Genomic DNA, 14,030 nt, shown 5'->3' on the forward strand with positions numbered 1-14,030 from the left:
ATTTTAATCCCACTCTTCTTCTAAGATGCTCAGAGTTCATGCCCCACTCAACAATATCCTTACAATAACTCTGTGAGGTAGGTTAGGTTGAGAAATAGTGTCTGGCCAAATGTCACCCAGTGAGCTCTGTGACTGACTGGAAATTTGAAAGACAAATCTCCTGGCAGTAGACTAAAATTCAAGGCACTATTTCACACTGACTCTCAGTTTCTGCTGGATAGTCACCGAATTCGGATGCATCCTTCCCAATTTGGCTTGCTCAAATGGCCCAAATCATGATAAATGTCACTCTTTTATTGTGAGAGTTTCACAGGTTCTCACAGGCATTTACCAAACAAGATGACTGAAGCCATCACAATAATGTTTCATATGATCAGGTCCCATGATGTCATGCCACAGTTTGCCAGAAAATGAATCAAGAGAAGTGACACAAACGAATAAAGGTCAGAGTCTTGGAAGCATTCTCAGAAGACATCGACAGATGTAAAAATTTTAAAGGGTGTCCCAAACACGCACTACCAACTCACAGGAATGAATCTATTTATTTTGGGCTGCTCTGTTTTTTAGTGAAAACATTGAAACATTATATGTTGCCGACTGAGGTCCATTCTTATCTCCTTGGGATTATAGGCTTTCTGTTCTTGTCTTTTACAGAATCCTCCAATAATCACATGGAAAATGTTTATCAAAATCTCTGACCATTTCCCATATATATGTAGGTTAGACCCCACATGGACTGACAATTAGACAGTAGAACATTATCACCATTTTATAACAGATATTTTGATTTTTGAATCATTTCCCCCCCTGAAGTTGAGTGCCTTGTCATTTAACATTTCTGCATATTGAGGTCAATAAAGATTTTAAATACAATGGCCAACATCCAGGGCAGTCTACCATGGGTGCTGTCTTCACACCATGCTAGCCCTGCACTGCTCTGTACTCCATGAAGTGTGAGCAGGGTGTTTTTTTTTGCTATTGTGCAAGAGTGCAAATATTTTTCAGAGCTTACCCATGCTTCAAAAGTGCTGTGTTCGAGTGGAAACATGTCGCCACATTGTGAGAGAGTCAAGCTAGCAAGTAATCATTGCAACTACCAAGTGACAAAATGGTGCAGTAGGTTGGGTTTCAGAACCATGCTCAAATTATGGGGGGTGGGGCGGAGTTGAAAGAGGGCTTTCACTGTGTCTTTTATGATGGTCCCTTAAACCAGGCATCCCCAAACTGCGGCCCTCTAAATGTTGCTGAACTACAACTCCCAACATCCCTAGACACAATTTTTTGTGGCTGGGTATGCTGGAAGTTGTAGTTCAGCAACATCTGGAGGGCCGCAGTTTGGGGATGCCTGCCTTAAACAATTGTTTTTAGAAAGCTACAAGAGAGAGCCCATGATTCGACTAAAATGGGGGGTAGGGTGAGAAGGTGGGGCTGGTGGTTTTCATCAGTGCTTTCCTTCCTACTACCCATAATTTAAGTACTGTTAATAAATTTATGGCAATAGTAGCTTTGTTTGCTAGCACTGACTATCTCCTTCGAGGGAGTGGGATTAGTTCTTCCTCACTGGCTTTCTTGCTGTAACAAAAAAGAAGCACTTACAGTACTCTGCCTGTTGTCAAAATGGAGGACTGCTTTTTATTCCTTCCATTGACAAGAACAAGAGCTTAGATGCAAGGCTGGTAAGCAATGTTTCTCAGGAGTCAGTCCCAATTGCAAAAGCAATGGCTCTTACTCCCAGGTAAAAGTGAATAGGACTGCAGACTAAACCTGTTCACTTACGTATTTATTTGTCCAAGTTAATATTGAACTTGTGAGGCTGCCTTGTACTAAGGCACACCACTGGTGCATCTAGCTCATTATTATCCACACTGACTAGCAATGGTTCTCCATGTTTCAGCATCTGGGACTTTGTCGTTTGGAAAAGAGGCAACTATGGGGAGATAAAGCAGAGGTGTATAAAATTATGCATGGAGTAGAGAGAGTGGATAGAGATAAAATTTTCTTTTCTCACACACAACACTAGAACCAGGGGTTATCCCATGAAACAGAAGGCCAGGAATTTTAGGACCAATGAAAGGAAGTACTTTTTCACAAAGCACATAATTAATCTATGGAATTCTCTGCCATGGGATGGTGTGATGACCACTAGCTTGGATGGCATAAAAAGGGGCTTAGACAAATTCATGGAGGACAGGTCTCCAATGGCTACTAATCTGGTGGCTATAGACAATCTTCAGCCTCAGAGGCAAGATGTCTGTAAATTCCAGTTGCAGGGAGCAACAGCTCTCACCTCTTACCTGTGGACTTCTCAGAGGCATTTGTTGGGCTACTGTGTGAAACAGGATGCTGGACTAGATGGGCCTTGGGCATAGCTGTTGAATCAGTTGTAGAAAGTGCTCCTTGCCATCGCCTCCACCTGAGATACCAGGGTGAGGCCTGGATCCAAGAGCACTACCAGGCTGTGTACCTGTTCCTTCTGGGGGAGTGTAACCCCATCCACACAGGAAGATCTGACTCATCCCTCAAATTCTGATCCCCCACAATAAGCACCTCCGTCTTGCTTGGATTCAACTTCAATTAGTTATCACTCATCCAGACCATTACTGCCTGTAAAAGGCATTTAGGGAGTGAATGCCATTTCCTGATGATGATGATGATGATGATGATGATGATGATGATGATGATGATGATAAATAGATTTGGGTGTCATCAGCATACTGATAACACCCTGCACCAAATCTCCTGATGACCTCAGCCAGTGGTTTCATGTAAATGTTAAAAAGCATTGGTGACAGAATAGAGCCCTGAGGGACTCCATATAATAGCTCGCATTTTGAAGAGGAACTGTCACCAAGCTCCACCATCTGGAATCTACCTGAGAGGTAGGAGTGGAGCCACTGCAAGCAGTGCCTGCTATCCCCAATTCCCCCAGGTGATCCAAAAGGATACCATGGTCGATGGTATTGAACGTTGCTGATCCAGAAGAACCAACAGAACCAAAAGATCCAAAAGAACCAACAGAGTCACAATCCCTCTGTCGATTCCCTGATAAAGGTCATCCATCAGGCTAACCAAGGCAAACTCAACCCCATAGCCTGCTCTAAAGCCAGTTTGAAATGGGTCTAGAATGATAATTGGTTTCCTCCCAAACTGCCTGGAGCTGGTTATCCACCACTCTCTCAATCACTTTGCCCAACCATGGGAGATTGGAGGCTGGCCTATATCACTGAGGGATCTAGGGAAGGCTTCTTAAGAAGTGGTCTAATCATTGCCTCCTTCAAACAAGGAGGCATCCTACCCTCCCTCAGTGATGAGTAAATGATATTAACTAGGCCATCTCCAACAATTTCCCTGCTAGATAGAAGCAGCCAAGTAGAGCAAGGATCCAGAGAACAAGTGGTAGAATGCACTGTCCGAAGCAGCTTGTCCACGTCATCAGGCATCACAGATTGAAACTGATCCAATCTAATACTGCAAGAGGGATTGCTAGACAACACCTTAATAGACTCTGCAGAAACATTGGAGTCCAAGTTGGCCTGAATACAAGAGGTTTTGTCTGCAAAGTACCCATTAAAAGCATTGTAGCAGAACAGAGTCCCCAGGAACTGGTTTGAATTAGAAGGAGCCTGAATCAAACTCCTCAAAACCCGGGACAGCTCTGCTAAATGCAAACCTGCAGAAGCAATGCGTGCAGACCAGAATTGTTTTTGTTCCCCACCCCCCCACCTGTATGCTTCTACATAAGCCTTCAAATGGGCTCTATGCTGTGTCCTGTCCATTTCCATCTGAGGGAGAAAAAATGTTAGGGTGAAAAGCTAGACTATGGAGCTATTCACACAACTGTCCTGGAGAGTGGGTGGACAGGCATGGGTGGGAGGAAGGCGTGTGTGTGTGTTTGGGGGGGCAAGACTGCAAAACCTTACCTCCACCCCCCCAGAAATCATTCAAATATTGATGGAAGCACAGCCTGTGCTCTCAGATGAGCAGCACTGCGGCGGGCAGCTCAGAGCTCTGGAGGCTGGGATGCCGAGTTTTGGCCTCTGGGTATCCCACAATGCACCGTGAGCCCAGCGCAGTGCATTGGGGGATTTCCCTGTAAGACGGGCGCTCTAGGCACCCATCTCTGTGTCTCCTCAGGCTGTGTGCAGCCCAAGGAGACACATGATCTTGGGTGCTGGGTTAAGGAAGTCCTCGCTCTTGGTATCCCGAAATACACTGCGTGGCAAGCACAGTGCATTGGGGGAATCCCCCGTAAGATGGGTGCTCTAGGTGCCCATCTCTGTGTCTCCTTGGGCTGCATGCAGCCCGAGGAGACACATGATCTCAGCAGTCGGGTTAAGGGATTCCTTGCTCCCTTAGCCTCAGTTAAGAGCTGAGCTTAAAAGTAAGGTTTGACTGGGCAGGAGCACTGCATCTGCGTGGATCCTGGCACTCCACATGAGCAGCCTAGCCCAGGCTAGGTTGCTCGTAAGCATGGGCTCTTTATTTTTGTACAATGGCTTGAGAGCAGCCTGCATATAAACCAAAACAAGGATTGATTATGTTGGTTCCTGTTAGATATTTGCTAAGGAAAAATGTTCTGATTTTGCTTTCCCCAGGAATGTTCACATAGCTTGTTAATCCCTGGGTGTGAGGAGCCAGCTTTTAATAGCAGCAGTAGGAGCAGGATAATGCATCCTTGGTGTTTGCTCACTCTGTAATTGGGATTTTGCCAGATTATTTTTCATCTCTCAGCTAAGGGGATTCATCATTTTGCTGGAGCAGAAAAGGAGTTGTGAGGCATGGGATTTACATTTACTGTGCTACTTCCAGAAATATAAAGTGAGGTTGCCAAACATTTGTCTTCTTTAAAAATGCAGGAGCATATATGCATATGCATTTATTTAGCAAATTATATGGGGTATCTCAGCTATAATTCAGATCTTGGTACCTGAAAATGTAAGTCTGGCATTGGCATTTATCCAAGGAAAAAGAAACTGCATGAGCCCCTGGTGGCGCAGTGGTAAAACTGCCGCCCTGTAACCAGAAGGTTACAAGTTCGATCCTGACCAGGGGCTCAAGGTTGACTCAGCCTTCCATCCTTCCGAGGTCGGTAAAATGAGTACCCAGAATGTTGGGGGCAATATGCTAAATCATTGTAAACCGCTTAGAGAGCTCTGGCTATAGAGCGGTATATAAATGTAAGTGCTATTGCTATTATTTACTGAGTAAATCTGTCCCTGGTAAATCACTGGCCCACATGTTGCACAACATCGTAGTTGTGGAAGTCAGGAATTCCCACTAGCACAAAAAGTCTCATATCTTCATCATGTCCAAGTGCACAAGCAGCTCAGCTGCACAACTTACATTGAGCAAATGCAGCCAGAGGTGCAGCTAGCTGATTTTGGACCCTGGACCTAATGAGCGTACATCCACCCTGAAAAATAAGCAATCTTTCCATATATATACATTTCACCACAAACCCACAGGTCTGAACCAGTGTGCTTTTTTGGTGGAAAGGACAACATAAACCCCAAAGGATCCATATATCTTCTTGCTCATTCACTACAAACTCACAGGGCCAGAGTATATTACACACACACACACACACACACACACACACACACACACACACACACGACTATGCAAGCCCCAATGGATTTACATAGCTTCTTGACCATTTGCAGATTAACTGGGACACAGCACATGTCTCCTTTTCCACAGTTCAAACACAAAACCAACTTGGACATATAATGCATTTGTAAGTGGGGGGGGGGAGAGATAGTTAAAACCACAACACATGCCCCTTGCTTCACAGTTCTCATGCTTTGGTTTTGGATCACAAACCAATTTGAGCATAGTGCATTTTTTAAAAAAAGTTGTTTATTCAGATGTAACCATTAGTTATACTTTCACTAGATATGAAGTACTCTATAGATAGAGACAAGTCTTTCTGGCAGCTTTCCTGCAGTAGAAAAAAAAATCATTAAAAATCATTGGCCAATGTCCTTGAAATAAAAATAAAAAGAGTCCTGTCATCTTGGACTATATGTGTGCCCGGTCTCAGAGCTCTAAACCAAGCCATTCTGGAAATGGAGAGATAACAGTAAAGCACTCTTTGGGAGTAATGCAGATAAGCAGCACATTTCCCAAACTCATCATGAATTAACAAACTAGCTGACAAAGACCCAGTGGAGAGGCTCATAAAAACCATTGATATGTAATCCTTTTACATCTGGAAGACATCCTGTTCTTAAGATAGTCAACCAAGCACACCTCTATTCACCATGTACTCTACATTTGCTTAGCTTCCTCTTGCCTTTGTTGGGCAAGCTACACTCAGAATGATTTGAGTAGCAATGAATGTCTGTCTTTCATGGACTTATTTTATTTATTTATTTATTTATTTATTATTAAATTTTTATACTGCCCTTCCAAAAGGCTCAGGGTGGTTTACACCAAATCTGCCAGACTGCCAGCTCCCCTGGTAAGCTTGGGAGCTGCCTCAGGGCATGTTTTGAGGAATATCTACCTCTGGCCATAGCACATGGTCTTGGAATCTGTTGGGATCACTATTCTATGGACTCTCAGACATGTGAGTTTTAGCCCTTCACTCCTTGCTCCTCTTCTCTGCTTTTCTGCCTATTCCCCATGAGGAGGCCTCTCTGCCAATGTGCAACGAATGATAGGTAAAATGATCAACGTACCAGGAGATGATAGGTAAAACTAACTTTTTGCCCTTCTAAATCTTGTTGCCATTTCTCTGCCTCCCTCCCTGCTTCCCAAGTGCTTTTCAAGGCAAGCTTTAAGCCAGGCTCTGGTCTAAGACCTTAGCCAACCTGAGTCACTCTTAATTAGAGCCTTAGCTAAATTATTTCCAGTAAGACAGTTAAAATATCAGCCAAGATTGAGTGCATTCCCTAACCAATCCTTTGCCTTCTGTACCCCCATTTCACTCTTAATAAAACATTTGAATTGTATTCCTGTTTCTTGTTTCCTCATTTCCCCAATATGCAAAAACTTGCTCAAATTGATACTGGAACTGAACTAAGCCAAGTTAATTTCCCCACCCTAAGCCAAAGCACAGTTAGAATGTCTAGCCAGCACTCCGGGGCAGTTCTGGTAACAGATCTAAGATGGTCTGTGGTGACGTGACTTTTGTCAGGCTTCTGCTCATGCTTTTCTGCTAATCCAAGAAGAAAGGTGCTAACGGGGTGAGGTGGGGGGGAGAACACCAATATCTGCCATATGCCCAACGGATGTGTGAATGGGTTCTGAAGCAAAATGCCTTCTGCTGTTATTTGTATTCATTAGTGATTCATGCCAATACTGAATATTACATCTCAGTTATTTCAGTAATAAGCAAATGCATTTTTTTCATTCTAAGTAGATTTCTTTTAGGTAAATTGTAAAGGTAAAGGTAAAGTGTGCTGTCAAGTCGATTTCAAGTCCTGGTGCCCACAAAGCCCCGTGGTTTTCTTTGGTAGAATACAGGAGGGGTTTACCATTGCTTCCTCCTGTGCAGTATGAGATGATGCCTTTCAGCATCTTCCTATATCACTGCTGCCCGATATAGTAGCAGTGGGGAATCAAACTGGCAACCTTCTGCTTGTTAGTCAAGCATTTCCCCACTGTGCCACTTAAGGTGCAAGGTTAAAATGATACAGCTTTCAATTAAGGTAGGAGAATTGCAAAATTGATGCTATTCTGAAATGGAACAGCTGCAAATAATGTGGCTTCAGGATTAGTGATTTACTAGTTTATATATAGACCTTTTATATAAAACATACATACTGTAGTTGTTAATTTGCATATGTATTTGTGGTCGTGTATAAGTGATACAGCAGTAATGATGATATATTTAAAATGTGTGGATTTCATTTTTCTCCTCTGTTTGATCAGCCTCTGCAACTAGATCCCCCCCCCAAATGCTGTTCATGTGGCCACTGCCATATTCAACATCATCTGTATCATGCTGTCAGTCCAGAAACAAATCTTTTTTTTTTTAATTGTCCCTGTGTGTGTCAAAACCCTTTATTCTTAAATTGGTTTCTGCAGGGTTTTATTACAAATGTGAAGGGGAAATATTTTCCATGATATAATAATTCACATTAAAACAACACAACAAATCATGAATCTGCTCTTTAGGAAAATATAAGTGTCTTAACCTGGCAGGTCAGCTAGTCCTGAAGGCATCAAAAGTCACTGGAAATATATTTTCCCCTCCTCTGCTCTTGGGCTCTTATCCAGTAAACCAAATTACAGTGTGAGAGGAGGAGGAGGAGGAGGGACCTAATGTCCACCATTATCTTTTAAATCAGTAGTTCTTACAACATGTATCCAGCAGACCCATCAAATGTGTTTTGTCTCCGAAAGGTCACTAGTCACCCCTTTCCTGACTGAGAAATCCCCTCCATGACAATTAATTTATCTCTGACCATTGCAAAGAGGATGAGAGGAAATCCAATAGATATGTTCAAAGTTTCTTTTGGTCATTGAATAATGTGCTGGATACCTTAACATAGCCTGAACGTATGTTAGCATTCTACATTTGGCAATCTACATATGCCATCTCACTGTATAGAGCATTGATCTCAAAAGGAATATGGTAACCAAGCACAGAGATTCTGCCCTTCTTCGACTTGTAAATCTCCCTGGGAGCAGGCTGCAGTCTGGACTTCTAGGAAGGCAGTCCTCCTCCTTGAGTGTCAGGAAGCAAGGTTGCAACTGGCCACTTCCTCTGATGGCAAGACCTTCCTTAAAAGGCTAAGATGTGTAAAGTCAAAATAACTGATGGAACTGGAAATCAAACTATAATGAACAGTAAGTGGGGAAAAAATAAGTGAATCTTTAAGATGGAACAGCATTGCAGAAATGAGAGGAAAGCTGGAAAACAGACATTGGGGATTCCCTCCAAAAGCTTACCTATCAGCTGAAAATTCTAATATAGCACACCGTGTGGTTAATCAGACAGGGTGAGGCAGGTTTTATTCTGCTCTCAAGGCGAATTGAGATTTACAGGAAATAACAAAAATTCTATTTTCCCATCAGGATCAGTTCAGGAGCACAGCTTGGACTCATATGGAATACTAAAGCTGTTCAGCTTCAAGGGAGGTCTGACTATAAGGGCTACACAATCAAACTAATATTTTGTGAATGGCCTCCTGCCAAAAGTGACTTCAGCTGATGACCAATGGTCTACCTTGTAGTCTTTGGTGACAAAGATTCTTCGTTTCAGCACAAGAAATCATCGCTTCAACTGGTCAATTGATGGCCGTAGGATAGACCAGGTAAAGCAATTTAAATACCTAGGGGTAGTTTTCCAGTTTAATGGCCATAAAACTGCCCATATGAGATCTGCTGTAGATAAGGCCAAATGAAGTATCACAGCTATACTAAGATTTTATCGGTCTCAAGGGGGTTATTACATCCCAGCTGCTATCAAACTTTACATGGCTAAAGTAGTCCCCCAACTTCTTTATGGGACACAATTGGGGTCATATTCCAATTTTGACGAACTCGAGAAAATCCAAACAGGTTTTCTGAAAACGCTATTTGGCATACCCAATTGTGTGCCCAACGTGGCAGTTCGCCGGGAGGCGGGTCTACTCAAATTGGAATCCAGGGCATGGCTAGTAAGAATATTTTATTGGATTAAACTCCACTTTTATCCAATGGGACTAATCCCTAAATTCTTATTGGCTGAGGTACTATCATCCTGGAGTTAGGGACATAACAGATAAACTTAGTCAAAGCGGACTATCTCCCGTCCTACTGCTGGAGGCCGGCAAAAATACAGCCCGTAGACTGGTGAGACAGAGACTGATAGATATACAAACTGAAAAGGCCAATTTACCGTTTTTCTATAAATCAATTTATGCTAAGGCGGACCTTACTCCTGCAATATATTTATTCACAATCACCTTAAGAAAATTTAGATGGGCCTTCTCTAGGGCCAGGTTTAATGTTTTTCCATCGGCTTTACTCTATGGGAAATATGCAAAACTACCTTATGAAGAAAGGAAATGTCCTTGCAACCAAGCGGTTGAAACATTGGCCCATATTTTATTGAAATGCCCTATATATCAGGACATAAGGCACCAACTAATTGGCCCATTACTAAAAGACCTGAATGGAAAAGATGATGACCAGATGGTAACGTTTCTATTAAATGACAAGGATACAGCAATCTCGGCCGCAGTAGCTAAGTTTTGTTATGTGGCCTTAAGATTACGGCCCTTAAAGAAATAGAGTTTTTGAGGCTTTGGAGAAGCTATAATATGTATATAAGTACTCCATTATAAATGATTAATTGGTTTTATATTTTAATGTTTTATATTTGCTGAAAGTGTGTTTTAGTTTTTCATGTAAATGTATTGTACTATTTGGTCAAAGACCGTAAATGAATAAATACAAAATACAAATACTACCATACACATGTATTTCATGGTAGTACTACTCCAGAAAGCTGCTAAGACTGCAGATCCATGAGCAGAATGGGCCATAAGACCTGTTCCCATGATGAATTATGCCTCATTGATGACAGCAGTGATTCACCTGGATATGAACCCGGACACTCTTTTACTCTTAGTGGTTGTTATAGAAGAAAATTTCAAGGCAACTAATCTGCCTAAAATCCTTTGTATGTACAGTGTAAAATTTGGCACTTTCCTGATGCCCACAATATGCCATGCATTTCCCAAAATGTGATTGGCATCGTGACAAAAGGAGGAAAGGAACAACTCTTCTGCTCTGTGGAAGACTGAATTGTTCTCCTGTAAGCCCACTTTATCATAGTGAATGATGCATGATCTTTGGTCACTGACAAACTTCCTTAGTTCCAACTGAATTCTCCTAGCAGAGTCAATGCAACCAGAAGAACTGTTTTCCATGATAAATGTCTGACAGCACTTTTGTCCAGGGTAATTGCTCTACAAACTGAAGCTCCAAGTAGGAAAAAGATGTACAGTTAGTCTAAATATATGGGGAAACCACTGAGAGTAAACTGTTGATGCATAATTAATAAATGAATGACCTTTTGCAGTTATACCAGAGAATTGTGCTGATGGAGACAGCTTGTTACTTGACACTGATAGCTCTAAGATTCTGAGTTACAGGACAGAAGTCCTGGAGGACTTCTAGAAAGTGTGGTTCTTCTGTTTTTGAGAATGGAATATCTTTCTTTCATGCCTAGAAAATACTTTCCAAATTGAACTACAACATCCTCTTTTGATGGATTGCTCTCAGGGGGACAACAAGGTATGGAATAATATAAGGTACCTGGTCTCACGATCCGTGAGACCCGGTTTGGGGTAGTGAGCAGGAAGAGCGGGATAAGCCCGCTCTCCCCACTCACGAGTGGGGAGGGACCCCTAGGTGCCCGGATTGGCCACCCACACAATTGCCGGCTCCGAGCCAGAGCCAGTGGGGGCTGGGGAGCTCGGGGGCCATGCGGCCCCCTGAAGCCCCAGTATGTCCTGTGCAAGTGTGCAGGGCATACTGGGGAGACCCCCAGAGCTGGGAGGCAGCTTTTTGCCTTCCCTCTGGGAGGCTACTCATGATTTAAAAAAACAGGTTTGCGGAGCACTTGCTCCGCAAACCTGGTTTTGGGACAAGGGTTCTTGAGCGGGTTACCCACTCCAGAACCACCGGGCTCACAGCCGAGCCCGGTGGTTCTGAAGACCGGGAAAAATCGGGCCAGGCTTTCCTAGCCCAATTTTCCCTGATCGTGGGAATAGCCCCAAGGTCTAACTCAGCTGGTTAGAAAATGTGCTGATGCTCACTTCCAGTGACTAAATGGAAGGATAACATAGGATGTTTGATTCCTGGTCTGTTAGCATCTGAATTACCCAAAGAAGAAATACTCATTGCATTAATTTTAGATGCTGTGGACCTAACCAGTCAGTTTCAGTTTGAGATTTTGTTGCATATTACATCCCGATTGATTGGAAGTGGATCTCTACCTAGTTCAAGAGCTGCTTTGCCTATCTGTAAAGGGATGGGGATCTAGTTCTTGTTGATGGAACTGCCTCCGGGGTTGGTCAGCACCTCCAGTCAGAGGTGCTCTTACCCCTGGACTTCAGGCCAAAGTCCAGGGCCCCCACAGCTCCTGCCCCTCCGCAAATTCTCTTTAGACTGTTCTGGGTGGTGTGGTTGCCCGGCAGAGCATGATGATGCTTAATTTGCCGGCGGAGGGGGGGAGGGGCTGCAAAGGCCTTTAGGTCCAGGCTCCAAAATTACCTAGGTGTACCTCTGCCCCCAGTTTGGGTGAATGTGGGAAATTTAGCTCAAAGGGAACTACATTTCCAAGTAGTTTTAATTTGTGCAAGCATCTGAACTCAAGAAAACCAGCTTGGGAGAGAGGTTTTAATGAACAAAAGAGTTTATTGTGAGAAAAACAAATAAAAGCAATAAGACTAAGTTACTAGGTGGCCCTAACATAAAGGCAATACAAATATGTTTAAAAATAGACTTTTGTAAGGCACATTTGGCTTAAGGTTCCAGATTACATGTAAATTCCCAAGCAGGCAAGAAAGACATTCTGAGAGAGGGGAAAGGAGAAAGTTTGAATCGAAGTGATAGATAGGGGTCCTGAGAGCCAGACAACCACTATTCTGTACCTGTCTCTAGGCAACGGGGCTTCAAGCAGAGGGAAACTCACGCCCTTCAGGGACAGCGAGGTGGAAGGCAGGAGCTAGAAGGGCACATGGACCAATCCAGTTAATTATTTCAGGCTCTTTTGAGTTGGCGGCATGAAGATGGTCTTGCTGAAGTCTTTGTTGCAATGGAATCCCAGGTGTAACACACGAGGAAGCACACGATAGAGTCTCCAGTAGGACAGAAAGGGGAACACACTGGGTCATGGAGTCAAGGATACCTATATCCCAAAATGTGCCTTGCAGGCATATTTCTTTTGTTATATTTTGCTGAATAGAAGAGCCCAGATGGGCTGGCATGGAATGCATTGTGTCTGATCATCCTTCATGGGTAGGATGGGGTATGAACAGATTATTGTCTGTGAGGCTGATTGTAATGAGAACTAGAGTATACATTCATTCATTCATTCATTCATTCGATTTCTATACCGCCCTTTCAAAAATGGCTCAGGGCAGTTTACACGGAGAAATAACAAACAAATAAAATGGAACCCTGTCCCCAAAGGGCCCATAATCTAAAAAGAAGATATACAGGAAGGTGCATCAAAGAATATTCTGTGTTGGGATTGACTCTCCCAATAATTCTATCAAAGGTTTTGAGAGGCACACTTTCAAAGTTACGTCACTGACTCACCCCTTTTGTGATGGAGACTGCTGCAGCACTTGTCTTATCTGCTTTCCCTTCTTAGCCTAATTACTTTGTTAGCAACAGGTGTTATCTCTCTTGCGAGAGGATGAGGGGAGTTTTAGAGTTCATCCTAAATCCAAAATTACCTCAGATGCCAGATAACTCACAGTAGCTAGTTCTGGAGTCTGCTTAGCCAGACCTCCTCATAGGGAGAGGGGGTGTGAAGCTAATCCCCTTTGCAATTAATTAATTAATTAATTAATTAATTAATACATACAGCAAAAACATTGACAATAAAATTCAGCCATCCCAGGTCCTTGGGAAGGACTTGAACAAACCAGTCAATAACACCTGTCTGACTGTGTAAATAAATAATAATAATAATTCGATTTCTATACCGACCTTCCAAAAATGGCTCAGGGTGGTTTACATAGAGATATAATAAATAAAAAGATGGAACCCTGTCCTCAAAGGGCTCACAATCTAAAAGAAACATAAGATAGACACCAGCAACAGTCACTAAAAGTATTGTGCTGGGGGTGAATAGGGCCCATTGTGTTGCTTGCAGCCCAAATCGAGGGATGATCAGTCCACTGCCAACTAAGAGACTTATCCTCATGTATAACATAAATTGGGAGCTCATATTGCAGTGCAGCTCCTGAGCATAGCAAAAGTGAAATCTCCAAGCCTGGAGATGCAGCTGTAAACAAGGAGGCTTCTGGGAGCCGGGCAGAATAAGCTCAGCTAGTAACATTATTCACTGCTTGTTC

The 14,030-nt window shown here is 43.0% G+C and overlaps 1 long non-coding RNA gene across 1 annotated transcript in view; it reads left to right on the forward strand.

Moving 5' to 3' along the window:
- The window catches only part of LOC128324821 (uncharacterized), a 69,730-nt gene that overhangs the window by 34,128 nt on the left and 21,572 nt on the right, over positions 1-14,030 (forward strand). Inside the window, exon 2 of the long non-coding RNA XR_008307111.1 lies at positions 9,028-9,266. This is a non-coding gene — a long non-coding RNA (uncharacterized LOC128324821). The remainder of the gene's footprint in view (positions 1-9,027; positions 9,267-14,030) is intronic.

The sequence above is a fragment of the Hemicordylus capensis genome, chromosome 4 (genome assembly GCF_027244095.1).
Source record: "Hemicordylus capensis ecotype Gifberg chromosome 4, rHemCap1.1.pri, whole genome shotgun sequence".
Lineage (NCBI taxonomy): Eukaryota > Metazoa > Chordata > Lepidosauria > Squamata > Cordylidae > Hemicordylus > Hemicordylus capensis.